At 38.7% G+C, this 14,437-nt stretch overlaps 1 pseudogene; it reads left to right on the top strand.

Moving 5' to 3' along the window:
• The first annotated feature begins 391 nt into the window (after positions 1-391).
• Positions 392-834, top strand: LOC120361366 (peptidyl-prolyl cis-trans isomerase NIMA-interacting 4 pseudogene; annotated as a pseudogene).
• The last annotated feature ends 13,603 nt before the right edge of the window (positions 835-14,437 follow it).

Here is a 14,437-nt window from a genome sequence, read left to right on the forward strand (position 1 = left end):
AAGATTGCTTAAGACCAGGAGTTTGTGGGTACAGTGAGCTATGATCATTCCACTGAACTCTAACCTGAGTAACAGAGCGAAACCCTGTGCCCTCACCCCCTAAAAAAGAGATTACACAAATATACTTTGGTATGCTATAGACATATTTTCCCTCTACTGTAACTTTAGAATCATTCTAAAATTATTTTTAAATGTCCATTTTGAAATGTAATCCAAGGAGCAAAGAGTCAACATGAAAAGGCTACGTACTCTAATTCCAATCTTATGATATTCTGAAAAAGGGAAAAGTATAGAGATAGTTAAAAAAAAAAAAAAAAAATAGTGGTTTCTAGCAAGGAAGGCCTGGGAGGCATAAGAAAAAAAATTATTTAAAAAATGAAAAAAGAGAGTTCAACAGCAGGTTTCCAAGATGCTGCCCAAAGGAAAAAGTGGTTCTGGAAAAGCGGGGAAAGCGGGAGCAGCCTCTGGGAGTGACAGTGCTGACAGGAAGGTTCAAGGTCCCAAAGGTGGTAGCAATGCAGTAAAGGTCAGACACATTCTATGTGAAAAACATGGCAAAATCATGGAAGCCATGGAAAAGTTAAAGTCTGGGATGAGATTCAATGAAGTGGCTGCACAATATGGTGAAGATAAAGCCAGGCAAGGGGCAAATTGGGTTGGATGACCAGAGGGTCCATGGTGGGACCATTTCAAGAAGCAGCATTTGCTTTGCCCGTAAGTGGGATGGATACGCCTGTGTTTACAGACCCACCAGTTAAGACAAAATTTGGATATCATATTATTATGGTTGAAGGAAGAAAATAAAATCATATGAAAGACTGAAAAAAAAAAATGAAAAAAGATAGTAGCTTCCAGGGGTGAAGGAGGAGAGGATATAAGGACAGACAGGTAGAACACACAGGATTTTAGAGGCAATGAAAGTATTCTGTATGATAGTTTAATGAATACATATTAGTATACATTTGTCAAAATCTATAAAATGGATAACACTAAGAGTGAACCCTAATGTAAACGATGGACTTGGAATGATAATGATACGTCAATGTAGGTTCATCAGTCACAGGAAGTGTACACTCTGGGATGGGATACTGATGGTGGGGAAGGTTGGGCATGAGGCAGGTGAAGAAGTATATAGAAACCCTCTGTACTTTCCATTCAGTATTGCTGTGAACCTGAAAATGCTTTAAAAGACAAAGTCTATTTTTTAAATAATTTTTTAAAATGTAACCCAATAATAATATTGGCCAAAGCTACACAACTAGATTCAGTTTCCTTTGGACAATGACAAAAAGAAGCATACGAGGTAAGTTTTCCACAAGGCTTTCTGCTAATAGGGATGCAGAATGCGGACCAAAATGTTGAGGCTCCCATTCCTCAAATGATGTGCTTTTTCATCTCATTTCTCCCATCATTCACCACCACAGCTTTGGACACATGAACCAGATACCTAATCTTTTCCCCTCTCTGCCAGCATGAACAAAAAGGTTCAGGCTGAACACAATAGTTGGCAAAGTCTAGAAGACATTGGCATTATTAAAGCTGTCTCTGCAGAGGCAATGCCCAGAGGAACCCTATTCTACCAGGCCTAATCCAAAGGCAAAGTTGTTTTAACAGATAAGAAAAAAAAAGTTGAAGAAGCAGAGTCACAACAGAACCTGGGGTCCCCGAGTGCCAGTTTAGGGCTCTCTGCAGCAGCTCTGCCTTGGTTGATTAGCAGGAGTTGCAGTCCACTGAGAGTCAATTAAAGGAGGAAGTCAGGGTGAGGGAGGGAGAAGCAATTCCATCAACTACCAATTAAAAGTGAGTGGATCCCACAGCACAGAGGGACAGTGACTCAAACTGTTGCATCAGCCAAGTTCCAATACTAACTCCCTGAACGTGAGGAAGGAGCAAAGGGAAGGAATGAAGGAGGAAGGTGAAGTGTCTCACACTCTGGCAAGCTTCCACTTCCTACCCCAAGCTAATAGATAGATCTCTTCATTAGCCATGAAGAAAATCCCAACACAATATGAGAGGAGTCAGCCAGGGGGCTACTGAAACACAGCCCATCTACCAACTCAGAATCACTCTTGTCAAGTCACATCCCATGTGACTCATTGTCTTTTGTGTAGAACAATAAAACTTCCATGACTAACCTCTCCTCCCTCTCACACTTATACCTGATGACTTTCAAAATACTACTTGATTGATTTCTGCATGTTCATAAATACTACTTGATTGATTTCTACATGTTCATAAACACTACTTGATTGATTTCTACAAAATCACTGTGAGTTTTTCCAGGTCTGTATAAATATTTTCATCTAGGAATTGAAAGAAGTTAATAGTGAAGTTCAAGAGATTTGCCTAAAATCACACGGGCAATGTTATTTGTATATCTTTAAGCAATATGCTACTATGCTTATATAGAGAGAATATCTCTGGAGGAAAACAAGAAAATGGAGTAGTTACTCCAGTAAGGGAAGTAGAGGTCAGGGGTGAAAGGGAGTTTTTAAGTTATTAAAAACTGGGAAGTAGAGGTCGGGTAAAAGGGAGTTTTTAACAACTTTTTAATTTTATACTATTGTATATACAACTTTCTGAAATAAATGAAAAAGAAAGTTACAATTAGAAAGGAGAAAACTATAATCTAGTTCTCTTTCCCACTGTATGGCACCATCTCCTATGAGGGGGTGGTAAAGAGTAAGAACAGTTTTCTTTTTTCTGTATCTTCCCATGTATGCCCCATTCCATCCCCTCCCTATACACATATACATGCAAAATTTTCTATGAGAACTTTCCTATTTGCCTGCTCTATGCAAACCTGACAGGAGCTGGGAGTGTGCTGAGAAAACCAACCAAGTCCTAGGAAAATTTAAAATGTGACTCTGACTTATACAGAGACTAATCCTGACAGCATAATTTTCATTTTGAAATTAAAAATAGCATCTTTGTTCAAATATCTTCTTAAAATAGATAAATAAACTAACTCTTCAGCATAAAAGATCAAGAGTAGAAAGAATGAAAGCAGCAAACCTGCCAGTACCAGGCACTGTGATTCCCTAGCACTCAACAGGCTGATGGGTCACTGACAGACGAGGAGGAACAATCTGTCCTGCATATCACTAAAGAAGATTCTTGGTTTGATGGAGACACAGGTTCCCACAAAAAGAAAAATGAGAGGATGTTATGGGTATGTATTACAAATAGTTTAGAGGAGCAAATTTGAAAATGTAAATGAAATGGATAAATTACTATAAAAATACAAAATATTAAAACTGACTCAAGAGAAAAATTGAATAATTCAAACCGATAAACATCAAAGAATTTAAATCAATAATTAAGCTTTCTATTTTTAAAAAAAGTGTGGCCGGGCACGGTGGCTCAAGCCTGTAATCCCAGCACTTTGGGAGGCCGAGGCAGATGGATCACGAAGTCAAGAGATCGAGACCATCCTGGTCAACATGGTGAAACCCCGTCTCTACTAAAAATACAAAAAAAATTAGCTGGGCATGGTGGCGCGTGCCTGTAATCCCAGCTACTCGGGAGGCTGAGGCAGGAGAATCGCCTGAACCCAGGAGGCGGAGGTTGCGGTGAGCCGAGATCGCGCCATTGCACTCCAGCCTGGGTAACAAGAGTGAAACTCCGTCTCAAAAAAAAAAAAAAAAAAAAAAGTGTGATACTGATAACTTTCCAGGTAAATTGTACCCAAAAAAAGAGATAAACCAATTTTGTACAAATTCTTAAAATAATCACACAGAGGAAACACTACCCATTGTATAAGGTGAGCTTACATTTGATACAAAAACCAAACTAGAATAAATTAAGAAATAAAAACTAAACTAAACTCACTTGTCACCCACAGACACAGAAACCTAATTAAACGAATACAGCAATGCATAAGAATATATATATCCTAGGCCAGGCACAGTGGCTCACACCTGTAACTCCAGCACTTTGGGAGGCTGAGGCAGCTGAATTACTTGAGGTCAGTATTTCAAGACCAGCCTGGGCAACAATGGCACGAAACCCTGTCTCTACTAAAAATACAAAAATTAGCCAGGCATGGGGGCACACGCCTGTAATCCCAGCTACTTGGGAAGCTGAGGCAGAAAAATCGCTTGAACCTGTGAGGTAGAGGTTGCAGTGAGCCAAAATCGTGCCACTGAATTCCAGCCTGGACAGCAGATAGAGATCCTATCTCAAAAAAAACAAGACTATATAAAAATATATATATATATACACACATATATACACACACATATACACACACATATATATGTATATATACATATATTAGAGTACTCAACTTTCAATCAATAAATCAAATTTGCATTCTTGGTACAAACTTTACTTGGTCAAGATACACACACACACACACATACACACACACATATACGCATATATATATACATACACACATATATACACATATATATACACGCACACATATATACACATATATATACACACACACATATATACATATATATACACACATATATATACATATATATGTATATACATACACACACACACACGTATGTGATGTGTGTGTGTGTGTGTGTATGTGTGTATCTTGACCAAGTAAAGTTTGTACCAAGAATGCAAATTTGATTTATTGATTGAAAGTTGAGTACTCTAATTCACCACATTGACAGGTTAAGGAACAGAAGACAATCATTTGCTATTTCAATAAATACAGAAAAAAAGCATTAGATAGAAAAAGATAAATTAGAAAAATTTAAAACTTTTGATAAAAGCTCATAACAAACTTAGTGTCTAAGAGCAATTATATATAAAACCCCACAACAAACATCTTATTTGACAAGAAAATGTTGAAAGTATTTTCTTTAAGTACAGAAACAAGACAAGAATGCCTGCTATCACCATTTCCATTAAGCATACTAGAGGTCCTAAGCAGTGCAGGAAAAAAAAAAAAACTAAACAAAAGCTAAAGGATTGCAGAAGACCCCAAATGGTCCTTATTTGTATACAGAAAACCCAAAGGAATCATCAAATTATTAGAATGAAAAAGTTCTAAAAAGGCCATAGCTACAAAAAATAAATGAAATACTAATTGTGTTTCTATTCCAAAGCACAGTTAGAAAATTTAATTCTTAAAAATGATACTATTTATGATGGCAGAAAAAAACTATAAAAAGGCTAGGAATAAATTTAATAAAAGTTATAAACAAACTTTCTGGAGAAAGTATACAATCATATCAAAAGACTAAACCAGAAAGAAATAGAAATCCTAAACTTAACAATAAAAAGTAAAAGTGAATCAATAATAAAAATCCTCCCAACAACATCTAATAATCTCAGAACTATATGAATTCAAAGCTCAATTCTAACTAATGTACACTCCTACTGAAACTGCTCCAAAAAATCAAGAAGGAGAAAATCTTCCCTAACTCATTCTATGGAGTCAGTATCTCAATACTAAAGCCAGGCAAGTATACAACTAAAAAACAAAACTACAGACCAATTATCTCTGCTGAACATAGATACAAAAATCCTCAGCAAAATACTAACAAACCAAATCCAACAGTACACCAAAAAGATAATACACCATAATCAAGTGGGTTCTATTCCAGAGATGCAAGTTTGGTTCAACATACGTAAATCAATAAATGTGATTCATCACATAGACAGATTTAAAAAACAAAAACTCTACGATCATCTCAACAAATGCAGAAAAGAATTTGATAAACTTCAGCATCCTTTCATGATAAAAATCCTCAACACACTAGACATAGAAACACATCTCAAAATAATAAAGGACATTTTTACCAAACCACAGCCAATATTATACTGAATGAGGAAAAGTTGAAAGCAATCCACCTAAGAACTTGAATAAGACAAGGATGCCAACTTCCACCGCTCCTATTCAACATAGTATTAGATGTCCTAGCAATAGCAACCAGGCAAAATAAAGAAATAAAAGGCATCAGTGTTAGGCTGTCTTTACATTGCTGTAAAGAAATACCGGAGACTGGGTCATTTATAAACAAGAGAAGTTTACTTGGCTCTTAGTTCTGCAGAGTGTACCAGCATGGCTCCAGCATCTGCTTCTGGTGAAGGCCTCAAAAACTTTACAATCACGGCAGAAGGTAAAGCAGAAGCAGAACATGTTACATGGTGAGAGTGAGAGCAAGAGAGAAGAGGAACTGTCACATTCTTTTAAACAGTCAGATTTCATGAGAACTCACTATCTCAAGGAAAGCACCAGTTTACTCATGAGAGATCTGCCCCCATGACCCAAACACATCCCACCAGGCCCCACCAGGCCCCACCTACAACATTGGGGATTACATTTCAATATGAGATGTGGTTGGGACAAACGTAAAAGCTGCATCTTTCCACCCCTGGTGCCTCAAATCTAATATCCTTCTCACATTGCAAAACATAATCATCCCCTTCCAATAGTACTCAAAAGTCTTAACTTATTCCAGCGTCAAACCCAAAGTTCTAAATCCCACCGGACACGCATCTCCTTCCACCTATGAGCCTGTAAAATCCAAGCAAGTTATTTAATTCCAAAATACAATGGTAGTACAGGCATTGGGTAAACATTGCCATTCCAAAAGGGAGAAATTGGCCAAAAGAAGGGGTAATAGGTCCCACACAAGTCTGAAACCCAGCAGAACAGTCATCAAATTGTAAAGCTCCAAAATAATCTCCTTTGACTCCATGTCCCATATCCAGGGCACACTGATGCAAAAGATTGGTCCCCAAGCTCTGGCAGCTCTGCCCCTGTGGTTTTGCAATGTACAGCCCTCATGGCTACTCCCACAGGTTGCAGTTGAGTGTCTGTTACTTTTTCAGAAGCAGGGAGCTAGCTGCTGATGCATCTATCATTTTGGTATCTGGAGGGGAGTGCCCTGGTAGGGACTCAGTGTAGGGGTTCCAAACCCACATTTACCCTCCCTAGTAGAGGTTTTCCATGAGGGTTCCACCTCTGCAGCAGACTTCTGCCTAGGCACCCAGGCTGTCTCATAAATCCTTTGAAATCTAGCGGGGAGCTGCCGAACCCCCTTCACTCTTGCAGTCCATGCGCCCACAGACTTAACACCACATGGAAGCCACCAAGACTTACAGCAGCTTACACTGTTCAGAGCAACAGCATGAGCAGTATTTGGGGACTTTGAGCCAAGGCTGGAGCGGAAGCAGCCAGGAAGTGGAGAATAATGTCACAAAGCTACACAGGGTAGTCGTACTCTGGGACTGGTCCACAAAACCATTCTTTCTACCTAGGCTACCTCAGAGATTTCTGAAATGCCTTCAAGGCCATTTTTCCCCCATTGTTTTGGATATTAGCACTTGACTCCCTTTTATTCATGCTAATCTCTCTAGCAAGTGCTTGCTTTACAACCTGCCTGGATTCCTTCTCTGTCATATGGCCAGGCTGCAAATTTTCAAACTTTTACACTCTGCTTCCCTTTTAAATACAAGTTCCAACTGTAAGTAATTTTGCTCCCACATCTGATCATAGGCTGTTAAAAGCAGCCAGGCCATATCTTGAACGATTGCTGCTTAGAAATTTCATTCACTGAATACCCTAAGTTATCACTCTTAATTTCAAACTTCCACAGATCCCTATCGCATGAACATAATGCAGCCAAGTTCTTTGCTAGGGTGTAACATGGATGACCTTTACTCCAGTTCCCAATAAATTCCTCATCTCCATCTGAGACTGATATAATTTGGCTGTGTCTCCACCCAAATCTCATCTTGAAGTTCCCATAATCCAAATCTCATCTGTAGTTCCCATAATCACCGCATATTATGGGAGGAACCAGGTAAATCATGGGGGCAGTTCTCAGCCTTTGCTGAATTCTTATTCTTCCTGCCACCATGTGAAGAAGGATGTGTTTGCTTCCCCTTCTTCCATGATTCTAAGTTTCCTGAGGCCTCCAAGCCATGCTGAACTATGAGTCAATTAAACCTCTTTTTTTTTTTTTTTAACAAATTATCCAGTCTTGGGTACCAGCATTTTGGTCACAACCATTGAACCAGTCTCTGAGAAATTCCAAACTTTTCCTTATCTTCCTGTCTTCTGAGCCCTCTAAACTCCTCCAACCTCTTCCCATTACCCGGTTGAAAGTTGCTTCCACATTTCCAGGTATCTTTATAGCAATGCCCCACTCCTGATATCAGTTTTCTGTCTTAGGCCATTCTTGCATTCATTGCTATAAAGAAATACCTGAAACTGGGTAATTTATAAAGAAAAGAGATATAATTGGCTCACAATTCTGAAGGCTGTACCAGCATGGCTCCAGCATCTGCTTCTGGTGAAGGCCTCAGAAACCTTGCAATCATGGTAGAAAGTGAAGCAGGAGCAGTCATATCAAACGGCAAGAGCAGGAGCGGAGAGTGGTGGGGAAGTGCCACACACTTTCAAACAATCAGAGTTCACAAAAAGTCACTATGTTGAGGACAGCACCAAGCCATTCATAAGGGATCCACCCCCATGACACAAGCACCACCTCCCACCAGGCTCTCCCTTTACATTGAGAATTACGTTTCGATATGACACTTGGAAGAAACAAACAGCCAAACTATATCAGCATCCAAATTAGAAAACAAGAAGTCAAACTATTGGGTTGATGCAAAAGTAATTGCAGTTTTTGCCATTTGCCACAATTACTTTTGCACCAACCCAATATCTGTGTTCACTGATGACATAATCTTATACCTAAAACACCCTAAATATTTAAAAAAAAAAAAAAAAAAAAAAAAAACTCTTAGATTTGATAAACAAATACAGCAAAGTTTCAAGGTATAAGATCAATATACAAAAATCAGTACCATTTTTATACACCAATAAAAATCAAGCTGAGAACCAAGCTAAAAAAGTAATCCCATTTACAATAGCTACAAAGAAATAAAATATCTGGGAATACATTTAACCAAGGAGGTGAAAGATCTTTACTACAAAACACCGATGAAAGAAACCATAGATGTCACAAACAAAGGGAAAAGTATTCCATGAACTAGAAAAAATAATCCTAAAATTCATATGGAACCAAAAAAAAGAGCTCAAATAGCCAAAGCAAATCTAAGCAAAAAGAACAAAGCAGAAGGCATTGCACTCTCTGACCTCAAATTATATTATAAAGCTATAGTAACCAAAAACAGCATGGTACTAGTATAAAAATACACACATAGATCAATGAAATAGAATAGAGAACCCAGAAATAAAGCCACATATCTATAGCCAACTGATCTTTGACAAAGTTGACAAAAATGTACATGAGAAAAAAGGACACCCTTTTCAATAAATGGTATTGGCAAAATTGGATTGCCATATGCAGAAGAATGAAACTGTATCCCTATCTCTCACTATATGCAAAAACCAACTCAAGATGAATTGAAGACTCTAATGTACGATCTGAAACTCTATAAATGCTAGAAGAAAATCCAAGGAAATCTATTCTGGACATTGGTCTAAAGAATTTATAACCAAGACCTCAAAAGCAGAAGCAACAAAAACAAAAATAGACAAATGGGACTTAAATTAAAAAGCTTCTGCACAGCAAAAGAAATAGTCAACCAAGTAAACAGACGACCTGTAGAATGGGAGAAAATATTTACAAACTATGAATCTAACAGGGGACCAATGTCCAGAATTTACAAGGAACTCCAGCAACTCAGTAACAGAAAACAAAAAATTCCATTAAGGCTGGACGTGGTGGCTCATGCCTGTATTCCCAGCACTTTGGGAGGCTGAGGCAGGTAGATCACGAGGTCAAGAGATCAAGACCATCCTGACCAACATGGTGAACCCTCATCTCTACTAAAAATACAAAAATTAGCTGGGCATTTGGCACACACCTGTAGTCTCAGCTACTCAAGCTGAGGCGGAAGAATTGCTTGAACCCGGGAGGCAGAGATTGCAGTGAGCCGAGAGTGTACCACTGTGCTCCAGCCTGGCAAGAGAGCAAGACTCTGCCTCAAAAAAAAAAAAAAAAAAAAAAAGAAAGAAAGAAAGAAAAAACAAAATACCATTAAAAAATGGGCAAAGGAAATGAGAGAACATTTTTCAAAAGAAGACAAATAAATGGCCAATAAGCGTATTAAAAAAATGGCCGCCGGGCGCGGTGGCTCAAGCCTGTAATCCCAGCACTTTGGGAGGCCGAGGCGGGTGGATCACAAGGTCAAGAGATCGAGACCATCTTGGTCAACATGGTGAAACCCCATCTCTACTAAAAATACAAAAAAAATAGCTGGGCATGGTGGTGCGTGCCTGTAATCCCAGCTACTCAGGAGGCTGAGGCAGGAGAATTGCCTGAACCCAGGAGGCGGAGGTTGCGGTGAGCCGAGATCGCGCCATTGCACTCCAGCCTGGGTAACAAGAGCGAAACTCCGTCTCAAAAAAAAAAAAAAAAAAAATGGCCAACTTCACAAATTATCAGAGAAATGCAAATTAAAGCCATAATGGGATATCATCTTATACCAGTCTGAATGGCTATTATCAAAAAATAAAAACCTGTTGGAGAAGTTACAGAGAAAAGGGAACTCTTACACACTATTGGTGGGAATGGATATTAGTACACCCTCTATAGAAAACAGTATGGACATTTCTCCAAGAACTAAAAATAGACCTACTATTTAACCCAGCAATCCCACTACTGTTTATCTACCCAAAGGAAAAGAAATCATGATACCAAAAAGGCACCTACACTCATGTCTCTCATAGCACTATTTATAATAGCAAAGACATAGAATCAACCTAAGTGTCCATCAGTGAATAACCTAGATAATGTGGGGTGTGTGTGTATGTGTACATATGTATATATGTATCTACATATATACACAGTGGAATACTATTTGGCCATAAAAGAATTGAAATCATACCTTTTTCAGCAACATGGATGGAACTGGTGACCATTATCCTAAGTGAAACAACTCAGAAAGTAAAATACAGCATGTTCTCACTTATATGTGGGAGTTAAATAATGTGTACACATGAATACAGAGTGTAGAATAATAGTCAATGGAGACTTGGAAGGCATGGGAAAGTAATAGGGGGGTAAAGAATGAGAAATTACTTAATGGGTACAATGTACACTATTTGTGTGATGGCTACACTAAAAGCCCAGGCTTCACTGCTAAGCAATACATCCATGTAACAAAACTGCACTTATACTCCTCACAATTATACAAATGTTAAAAATAGGAAACAAAAGAAAACTGGATGGGAAAAAATGCAGATCATTCCATTGTATTTAGGAAAATCAAAGAATTCAAATACATTTAACAGTATCCAACTTCATTTTAGCAATCAAAAATATGCAATGTTTCCATAGTTTGTTAGTTCTGCTAACAAAATGCCTGATGGTGGATAATTGATTTTTTTAAAAAAATCATTTCTGATGGTTCTGCAGGCTGGGAAGCCCAAGATGAAGGTGCCAGCATTCGGTGTCTGGTGTCTTGCTACATCCTCACTTGGCAGAAGGCAGAAGGGCAAAAGGGTATGCACCTACTCTCTCATGCCATTTTAAAAGGACACTAACAGCTCCGTCTTTATGACTGAATCACCTTCTGAAGGTCCCACCTCTTATCACATGGGTAATTCAGTTTTAACATATGAAATTTGGGGAATACATCTGGACCATAGCAAATGCCAATTAATCATTTTTAATTTTTAAAATAATTTGAAATAATTTCAAATGTGTTGATATTTATCCCTTTCCCATATTCCTCCACTGTTAAACTGTTTACCTCATTTGCTTTATAACCTTTTTTGCTTTATATATTATGGCATTTTATTCATTTTTTTTTTCTAAAACATAAAAGGGGCAGGGATGGTGTCCACTCCTAAATTTCCTATTGTGGTTTTCCCCAAAGTAAAAATTTTCTCTACATAATCATGCTACCATTTAAGTCAAAAACCAATGTCAAAACATGACTGCCCAAGCCACAGATGCCCTTCAAATGTTCCATCATATGTGACAGTGTCTTTTCCTTTCTGCTACAGGATCCCCACCCTGGAAAATGTGTTGCACTTGGGGGGTCCTACCATTTTCTTCTTCTCCAATCTCAAACTGTTCTTCATCGTTCCTTGTGCTTCTCACCTTCAATATCCTACATGAAATCGAATGATCCCCTACTGGATCTTTCTGATGATTCTTCATGACCAGATTCAGCGATGTTCCCTTGGCAGGAAGAATACAAACATGGTGCTGTGCCCTTAGTGCCTCCCACCAGGGGTCACATTTGCTATCCCTCCCACCCCGGTGATGTAACCATTAATGACCTGGTCTGGTTGGTATCTGCCAGGCCTATCCAGCTTTAATTTACACTTTTTATTTTATGTTGAATAGTATTTTGTGAAGAGATATTCTAAGGTAATACCTGTAAGCTGCTCCTCATCACATCTTCACTAACCAGCTTTCTTTGTATTAACTCCTATCTAAACCATCTAATACTATGATGATTTCCTAATGGCAGCTCTAGACATCCTGTAGTTGACATCTACTCAAAGGAGTATCCCTCCTTTCTCCTCCATTTACCTATTTTTTTTAAATTTACCTTCATGTCAAAAATACTCCTTAATTAGTATATTATCCAATGAGCTCCATTTTGTTTCAATCACTTACTTTCATGCTTATGTGCCAGATTTGGCCAGTGAGAGACTTTTAAAGTTCATATTTTTACATAGGAAGTTCTATTCTCAGCTTAGACAATTCCAGATGCCATGCTGATACTGACAGTTTCATTAAGGAATATGATTCCCTCTTACGTTATGCAGAAATCAAGAGTATTACCTATGATCACTCCTACCAATGAGGCACTTGACCCTCTCAGTAGACATAGCTAATAACTATATATATATATATATATATATATATATATATATATATATATATATATATATATATTCTTACACACACCACAGACACATATATATTTGTCAGTGTGTACATATCAAAAACCAGAGGTCTTCACAATGCCTCCAATTCTGATCTACTAGAATTATTTATAGACATTTTTTCTTTTCCATGTTTATACTTCTTTCAACAGTCAGAAACTGGCTGTCATTTACCTTAATATATCTACTTATTTGTACCTTATGTGTTTCAAAATCCAGTCTCATAACCACACCACCAATGTTCCCTGCCTCTGTCTCACATTCTCCTAATACCTCCATGAACTCATGCTAGCTGGCTGCCAATGTGGCTGCCAATGTGCCTCGATGTGACTACCTCCCACTTCCTATTTTGAATCGTTGGGTGCTAGCTAATAGACCACAACACACATCTCTGCTCACCTTTTCCCTCCCTGCACTGCCTTCTAGAGTGTTCCAATCCTACTACTAAGGTAACCCAGCAACCAAGGCCAACCTCCATGGCCAAAATCAGAGGGAAGGAAATTAAACAGGAGAAAAGGAACAGCAAGGGAAAGATACAAGTTTTTACTGGAAACGAAATTCTAAGCTGACAATTTTTTTCTTTCCTATTGGCATCCTAAGATTGTACAGCTTAACGGGCAGTGCCAGGATTCAAAAAATAGATGGGTCTGATTGCAGTTAGTAAATGTAGAAGGAATAATGAAATTAGAATATCACTATTTGGCAGCTACTACAGAAACAGTAAAATTACATAGTCACAAAAAAAAAGACAATGAGGAAGACTTACTTACATAAAGAAAATAGGTAAGAAGATTCAGTGTTGGCCGGGCACGGTGGCTCAAGCCTGTAATCCCAGCACTCTGGGAGGCCGAGGCGGGTGGATCACGAGGTCGAGAGATCGAGACCATCCTGGTCAACATGGTGAAACCCCGTCTCTACTAAAAATACAAAAAATTAGCTGGGCATGGTGGCACGTGCCTGTAATCCCAGCTACTCAGGAGGCTGAGGCAGGAGAATTGCCTGAACCCAGGAGACGGAGGTTGCGGTGAGCCAAGATCGCGCCATTGCACTTCAGCCTGGGTAACAAGAGTGAAACTCCGTCTCAAAAAAAAAAAAAAAGAAGATTCAGTGTTATGAAGATGCCTATTCTTCCTAAACTGATCCACAGATTCAATGCAATCCCAATTAAAGTTCCAGGGAATTTTTCATGAAAAGTTATAAGCTGATTTTAAAGTGTAAATGGGACACTTGTGAAGAACAACATAAAAGAACTTATGTGATTAGATACTGACTTCTTATAAAACTATAAGGCAATGTAGTACTAGCAAAAATAAACAGAGCAGAACAGATCAGAATAGAGGGCCAGGCATGGTGGCTCATACCTGTAATCCCAACACTGTGGGAGTCCGAGGCAGGAGGATGCTTGAACGGGAGGATCACTTGAGCAGCTAATTCTTAAAAAATTAGCCAGGCATAGTGGCACACACCTGCAGTCTCAGCAACTTGGGAGGCTGAAGTGAGAGGACTGCTTGAGCCTGGAAGGTCGAGGCTGCAGTGAGCCACTACTGTGTTACTGCACTCTAGCCTGGGCAACAGAGT

This window comes from Saimiri boliviensis, chromosome 2 (assembly GCF_048565385.1).
Source record: "Saimiri boliviensis isolate mSaiBol1 chromosome 2, mSaiBol1.pri, whole genome shotgun sequence".
Taxonomy (NCBI): domain Eukaryota; kingdom Metazoa; phylum Chordata; class Mammalia; order Primates; family Cebidae; genus Saimiri; species Saimiri boliviensis.